At 35.8% G+C, this 8,552-nt stretch overlaps 1 non-coding gene across 1 annotated transcript; it reads right to left on the bottom strand.

Moving 5' to 3' along the window:
- Nucleotides 1–6,989: 6,989 nt before the first annotated feature.
- On the bottom strand, nt 6,990–7,096 carry LOC131180310 (small nucleolar RNA R71). The gene has a single exon (XR_009149086.1). It is a non-coding gene; the product is annotated as a small nucleolar RNA R71 (small nucleolar RNA).
- Nucleotides 7,097–8,552: the final 1,456 nt, after the last annotated feature.

Below are 8,552 nucleotides of genomic sequence, written 5' to 3' on the forward strand. Positions count from 1 at the left end.
CCATTGCCAACTTCCATCAAGCTTATTTTCTCTCTTCTTTTCACCACTAAACCCTAACTTCACTTCATTAAAACCTTACCCCACATCTTAAACAAGCTCTTGGAAGCCAACAAGAGGAAGGAAATTGAGGTTTAGAGGCTTGGAAAAATCTGCCATTCAAGGTTAGTGCACTTATACCCATTAAACTCTTTATTTCCATGATTTTGGACTTGAACTTAGTAAGATTTGTAGTTTAAATGAACAAAAAAACCTATGGGTATGAACACTTGAATTTCGGCAGCCCTAATATAGGAAGGGTTTTGAATGTTTTTAATGGACTTAGCATGAGTTGAAGATTGTATTTAAGTTATATATTTACATAGATGTTTAACTAGGGTGCTAATGGAGGTTTATGGGTAAATTGCCTTGGACACTAGGGTTTTGAAGCATGAAAATTTGATTTGGCTTACCAACCTATTAAAGAACACTCTAATGGTCAATAAGTGACCATTTGAGGTATGTTGGCCACAAATTGAACTTAAAAATGCTATGGCAAAGTGAGGTTGCAGGCTGCCCTATGACAGCAGCAGAGGGACTGAAAATTCAGTCCCTTTGCACTGCCATAACTTGGGCTGTGTTAGTCCAATTGAAGTTTGGCCAATTGGACATGAAACTAGGGTTATAATGGCACATTTTTGCTGAAGAAACCATGCCCAAAAGACCAAAGCAAGAGGACCAAAACTTGGCCCCAATCCGGAACCCTGAAACTGCCTCTGCAGAATTGACCAAATGAACAGTAACTATTCATTTGGCCATAACTCACTGTAGATTTGGTCAATTGGCCTGAAATTTTTACAGCAACAAGTTAAGACATAGAAAAACAACTTTCATGAAGGAACCTACCCCAAATTATGGCCAGAACCGAGCCAACTAAGTGACTCTAGTTACTGTTCATGCACTGTAGATATGGTAAATCTGCAGATTTGGCAATCCGGCCAGCTTGGGTTTTTGGGCCATATCTGGAGTTACAAAACTCCAAATGGAGTGATTCAAAAAAAGAAATTCAACTAGACAAAATAAGGAACAACTTTCATGTTTTACATTTCTTCAAATTCCAACAGTAACAGTATCTAATGGAACAGTAAAGTTGACTCACCAAAACTGAAAATTCTGCTTGTTTTGAGTTTCACTTTGGAATGGTATTAACACTTAATGCCAACAAGTTTTAAACACCAAATGTGGTATGTTGGGAGTGCCAAAGTCAATGTACACATTTTTATTCCAAAAGTCAACATTTTTGTTGACCAATGATGAATAGTGACACCAAAAAAGTTGAAATTCACAAATTGAAGAATTTAAAAGTTTCAAATGCCCTAGTATACCTAACAAGATTGGTTTGGATAGTTTGGCATGCCAATAGGGTTCAATTAGCAGTACTGCACATGGCAATATGCCATTCCGAGATTTCATGGCTTTTAGCCATTCTGACTTTGTATTGAGACTTGGCCTTGTGCCTGATATTATTCTGACATTGTTAGTCGCATTGCACATCGGAGATGCATATGTGACCGATGGTGTGACGGCCGAGGTACTAGGTACCCGGTGCGGTTACCCATTATCGATCCAGTCATCTAGTGTAGGTTACTTGGGGCAACCAAATGAATAAAAGTGAACAACGTTAATGAAACAATGAATATATCAATACCAAACAAAGAAAGCATACACATTCTATACACATTTATTTTCTTGCTATTTTCTTTTATTATATTATTGCACCACTAAGCATTATTGCTTAGCGCGTTGCTTTTGCCACGCAGCGTAGGTACCGAGATCCCGATCGCGAGCCCAGTAGACCATAGACTGGGTGAGTCCATCCGACAGTTCTGCTCAGTGTCCGTGTCACCTCGTCACCTGCAGTGCATTGGTAGGACACTAGATGTCATTTTGTCATTTTGTAATTAACTTTTTATTTTCTCATATGTATTTGGGATTTATGTAATGTATTTTGAGGTTCATGTAAATAATAAAGATTTATGGTCATGTATGGTATTAAATTGAGCATTTAATGGTTGTTTATACATGAGAACCCTGAGAAAGGGATGTTTTGAGAAATGAAAAAGGTTGTTGAGACCTGAAATTGACAAATTATTGAGATATTGATATTGAGTTTTATTGATGATATTGGAGTTGAGAATGAATGAAATAGTATATTGGAAGTGTTTTTAACAGGTTCCGAAGAACTGTTTTCTCCATTTTTAGCCGGTAGTCCGCCGGATTTTCCTTAAAATCTTCGGAACCTCAAATGAATAATACTTTTGATAAATAGTTAAAATAAATCATATTTCATAAATTAACTTCAAAAGCATGAAACAAATTAAGTAAGGTATATTAGAGTGTGCCAGTACACCGTGTGGCATTACTTACTCAGGTATACTGTACACGGGTAAGGGGTGTCACAACAACATTTTTCTCAACTCAAATCCGCAGTGATTTTTCAAAGACTGAGATACAAGAAATATAATACAAAACTATTCAAGTAAATGAAATCTCAAATTTACATTTACAATAATTTACATTTAATTACATACCAAAATATTTTACAAGAGTTTCTATATAACTGCTCAAATAATTTACATACATATTATTACATGCATACATCAAAACCTATGTACATGGGTATACCTATGATATACCTGGAGCTGATCTGAATATATCTTCAAGGAAATTTACTTACTGCTCTATGCTCTTCTTACCTGCGACAGCATACAAAGCTATCGCTGAGTGGTGAACTCAGTGGTGCACAACTATCATTTAAAACATAATACAATATACATTGACAAAATTTACAGTAAATAATTTGGGAATCTGAATACTGATCAAATTTCACAACTCAAAATATTCATTGCCAATAATGTAAATCATTTGTATAAATGACTTGGAGCAAAAAATTCAATTTATCAAATCTTGACTATCCATTTAAGTAATTCCAACAAAATCAATTATACATAAACCATAATTGAAATCACCATTCCTTACCATTCAAAAGCCATTCTGTACCTCAAAAATCATTATGTATCTCAAAAATCAATCTTTATCTCACTAACTATGCAAGACTAATCCGAAAGGGCCATATTCGATGTGATTCTAACTCCCTATGGTCGGGGAGGTCGAATCAGATTCTAACTCCCTATGGTCGGGGAGGTCGAATCATCGTGCACAGTACCATCACAATAATGAATCTTCCGCAAGGGCCATAATGATAAAATAAACTTAGATTTAACCTCAAATCAGAGGAAAATCTAAGCCTGTGCACGTACCATGGTAATCAAAACACAACTAACTCCATTGTCTTCTCAACAAATGAGAGAGACGGGTAATAACCTAGTCAAGCATCTATAGTGAGATATAAAACAATATCACAATCCTTTTAGTGAGCATAAATCACAATATAATTCGATTCAAAGTCAATTCCAATATCCAATAATTTTTATGCTCAACACAATTCAAATCATAAATTTGCATTTTTCCATGAAAATTACCATTACAATTCAAAACATGTTCTATCACAATTTTCCAAAACATAATTTATTCAATCCATAACAATGCTTAATACTTGTGGAAATACCATTTCACAAAGCTAAATTCATACATACTATAACAATTTTCAATAATCATTGAATTAAATCCAATGCTTATTAAACATAATACATAAGAAAAATATATCATTTAATCATATGAAATATTCAAAACAAAATCAGTTAAAAACTAGTTGTGCACAAACCTCTGATAACTGTCTCTTGATCTGGACTCAGTGTTTCCTTCCCTTTTGCTGAGTCCTTGCTAACTGAGAAACACAATTTGAAGTGTTTCAGTACTAAATTAAATTGTCTCTAATGATAATGTTGATAAGTAATTCACTGAACTCAATTATTCACTGAATACCTTTATTTGCTTAATCACCTAATATACTGACCCTCGATGTTTTCTAGGTAAATTAGGTCTTAATGTTATTAATATGTCATATTTGATAGGGTTTTAGGGTTGGTACGTTTTACCAAACTCGTTTCCTTGTTTAGTGCATTTTAATGCAACTTGCTGGATTCCGGGATACTAGTTTGACCTAGCCGGACGATCTAGTTCCCTCAGTTTTCGGGTTTCGGTCAAAACTACAAACTTGTATATCTATGTCTTATTGCACGCGGGGCAAAATTTCAGGTCAATCCGAGTTAAGTAGACCAAGTTATGGTCATTATACTATTGCTGGTCAAATGGCATCAAATTAGGTCAATTTTAGGTCAATTTGGTCAACTTTGGTTCGGCCAGTTTTTGGACCCGAACTTGTGCAAGCTTTTTGACTTGCTTCTGGTCATTTCTGGGTTTTGGTGTCTTCATAAGACTTGTAGGTATGGGTCTTAACTATTCATGGTTAAAATTTCAGGTCAATTGGACCTGTTTTGAGTGAGTTATGGCCTAAAAGTTCACTGCTGCCCAATTGGTCATTTTTCAGGTCCTAATTGCACCTAATCCGAATTGGTCATTTTCTTAGGTCACCTTGCAAGCAGAATTTTGGTATGCTTTCCCAATGAAAGTTGGCACATTTTGTTCCTAGTTCCACCTCCAATTGGTCTCATACCAATTGAGGTTACACATTTAAACTTATTGGCTAAAATGTACACTGCCCTTGGTTACTTTGCTTAACACACATCAATCACACACATTTACCTTGCAATATGTTTACTTCCCTACCAAATCTGTTTTGGTACATTACCAAAACCACATCCCACTTTACATTATCCTCACTTTGGGCAGATTACAATTATCTTCAATACACCAATTAAAGTTCACATTTACAAAGTCTAAATACAATCACATACACACCTAAACATCACTAATTTTCACATACACTTTACAAAATAATTTCATACACATATCCATCAATCCTTCTATGTCAACATTCTGCCAACACTTCCATGAATACATACAGTTATTCAAGTGTCCCCAAGCTGCGAAATTGTCCTTCAACACCAAGTGTCCTACAATTCATTAAATCCCATTCCAAGTGCAAAAATCACCTTATACATGTGAAGCAATTCACTAGGTTATTAAATCATCATGATCAATATAATTCTCATCAATTATATGTACAAATACTTCATCAAATACATGACTCCATGGCTGTCCAAAATGAACACAACAATAACTCTTCAAAATCAAAAATTTTCTTCACAAATCCAACACCCATAACATGCACACAAAACTTAACAAAGCTATCTTCAAAAATATGAACTTACCTTATGTTTGGAGCTTGTTAAACCTTGATTAAACTTCTCAAATTTAGTATCAAACTCTTCCTTGTGATGTGTAGACAAAGTTTCATGAAGGAACCTAAGTGATTTGGGATTGAAATGAGGGATGGATCAAGCTTGCATGTAAACGCCCATGGAGTTTTTTCTTGGTTCTTCAATTCGGCTGGTTTGGTACAATGAAGAAGATGAATATTTCTGCTGGTTTAGTGGAGTTGCAGCTGCCCTATTATGTGCTTATTTTATTCATTAGTGGTCCACTCATAAATTTAATCATATAATATGTTAAACTTTCACTTAATCCCATATTAAACCCTTAATTCTCACTATTTACTTTAGGTACCACCAAATTAATTTTTCATTTTATTTTCTAAGTGTAGTACTATTTATTTTTAATGGACATTTAGGTCAAAAGACAATTCGGGATGTCAAATGACCATAATGCCCCTGTTCGGGTTGCATTCCCGATTTTTCGGTATCACCGGGTTTTGTCCGTTTTTTGATTTCTCACTTTTCTTTGTACTAATTATTTAATTTTTTTTTGATCTTTCTAATGATATTTATTCTTCAATAAGGGTCTATTTAAGTCCTAAAAATGTTTTCCAGGGTTCCCATGATCCGAGGAGCTAGTCAACGGTGCACGCCGTGACTTCCCAGTGCGGTCACCCATCGTTAGGTTTCCCGGCTCGTTTAACTTGATTACCTTTCTTTGCTATTATTTTTCCTTTGTTTTTCTTGTATTTTCTTTTCTTGTATTTCATTATTTTATGTCTCCTCCCTCATGTCAAAGTGTAGTTCTAGGCATCCTAGCTGTCCGGACAACACTGGTCACCGGAGCAGTAGAACGCACTACCGAACTTTGGGGTGTTACAGTTGTCGAGGAATGAAATTCATTTGATTTTGTGTTTTTAGTGTTAGGGTATTTTGTTATTAATTTTGTTTGGGAAGTGTTGCTATTTTTGGGTTTTTAGAAGAAAAAAAATTTTACGGTGTTACTATTCATTAAGAATTTTGGTTGAATTTGGAGGGTGGCCTATACCTATTTTGAAGGAAACGACGCTCTAATCAAGACCAATCAATTTATAAGATTTCTTGGCCCCACCCTCTTGAGGCCAAATTCCATTGTTTTCTAGGGTTTTGAGGCATTTTTATGTTTTTACTTTGATTTCTTTTTGTTTATGACAAGAACTTCTCAATCTAGTGAGTTGATCTTTGATCCAAAAGTAGAAAAAACAGCTAAACAGTTGAGAAAATTGGCTAAGCAAGGTAGGCTGATTCTGAGTACATCTGAAGGAGTCCAATCTCCAAGGGAGTTAAGTTCAGATTCAGATTCAGAGTCAAATTCTGAAAATGAAACCATGGCTGCTAGGACTTTGAAAGAGTTGGCTGCTCCTTATATAAACCAACAGCCTTTGTGTATTCAATACCCTACTTTAAATGTTGCTTTTGAGTTGAAATCTGGACTAATTCATTTGTTGCCTAAGTTTCATGGTCTTGCAGGTGAGGATCCACATAAGCATTTAAAAGAATTTCATGTTCTGTGTTCTAGCATGAAACCTCAAGGAGTTTCAGAGGATCAAATCAAGCTTCGAGCTTTCCCTTTCTCACTGGAGGGCAGAACTAAGGATTGGTTGTATTAACTTTCTTCTAGATCTGTCAACTCATGGAATGGGATAGGAGAAGTATTTTCCTACTTCCCATGCTGCCAATATAAGAAAAGAAATCTGTGGCATCTGGCAGTATAATGGAGAGAGCTTGTATGAGTATTAGGAGCGATTTAAGAAGCTGTGTGCAAGCTGTCCCCATCATCAAATAAGTGAGTAGCTTTTGATTCAATATTTCTATGAGGGACTTCTACCAATGGACCACAGTACGATAGATGCTGCTAGTGGAGGAGCTTTGTTTGACAAGACACCAAAAGAAGCAAGGAGGCTGATTGCTAACATGGCAGTGAATTCTCAGCAATTTGGAATGAGAATGGATCGCACACCTATGAAGGTTAATGAGGTAAGTACATCTAACCTTGAGAAACAAATTGCTGATTTAACTTCTTTAGTGAGGCAGTTAGCTATAGGGAACATGCAAACTGTTAAGGTATGTGGAATTTGTTCGGATTCGGGTCATGCTACTGACATGTGTCTTGCGTTACAAGAGGATGAATTAATGCAACATGCTAATGTAGTAGGACATTATGGACAACCACAATGCAGGTATGATCCCTATTCTAATACTTATAATCCAGGATGGTGAGATCATCCCAATTTAAGTTATGGGAATCAACCAGTGCAAAACCGGTACTTGCAGCAAAGACCACAAATGAATCAACCACATCCACCTCCACCTCCTTCAAATCAAGGTATGTCACTTGATGAAATTGTTAAAGCCTTGGCTAACAATACCCAACAGTTTCAACAGGAGACCAGAAATATCATTCAAAACATAGAGATGAAGATTGGTCAGTTAGCTTCATCTGTGAGCAAGCTTTAAGCTCAAGGTTCTGGAAAGCTCCCATCACAAATAGTCATGAATCCCAAAGAAAATGCAAGTGCTATACTATTGCCAAGTGGGAAAGAAGTTGATAACCAGACTCCACATGAGAAAAAGAAAAAGCAAGGAGAAAAAGAGTCTAAAGTTCCTGAAGTTGAGGTAAATACTAAACCTAACTTGAATAAGGTTAATAATTCTGTTCTTCCTCCATTCCCATGCAGGTTGGCTAAAAATAAAAAAAGAAGAACAAGAGAAAGAAATTTTGGAGACTTTTAGGAAGGTGGAGGTGAATATACCTTTACTTGATGCAATCAAACAAGTTCCCAAGTATGCTAAATTCCTTAAGGAACTATGCACTACAAAGCGCAAGCTGAGGAATAATAAGAAGATCAGTGTGGGGCAAAATGTGTCGGCATTAATTTAGCAAAAATTACCCCCTAAGTGTAAGGATCCAGGTTCATTTTTTGTTCCCTGTAGAATAGGTGATTCTAAATTTGAACGTGCAATGGCAAATTTAGGAGCATCTATTAATGTTATGTCAAATTCAGTTTTTCAAACTTTAAATTTGGGTCCTTTGAAAGAAACCAGTGTCATTATTCAGTTAGCTGATCATTCTAATGCTTACCCGTTGGGAGTAGTTGAGGATGTGTTAGTACAGGTTGGAGAATTGATTTTTCCTATAGATTTTTACATTCTGGATATGGAGGGTAGTGTTCCCACATCAAATTCAGCTTTGATTTTGTTTGGAAGACCTTTCCTAAAAACTGCCAAGATAAAAATTGA

Source organism: Hevea brasiliensis, chromosome 5 (genome assembly GCF_030052815.1).
Source record: "Hevea brasiliensis isolate MT/VB/25A 57/8 chromosome 5, ASM3005281v1, whole genome shotgun sequence".
In the NCBI taxonomy this organism is placed as follows: domain Eukaryota; kingdom Viridiplantae; phylum Streptophyta; class Magnoliopsida; order Malpighiales; family Euphorbiaceae; genus Hevea; species Hevea brasiliensis.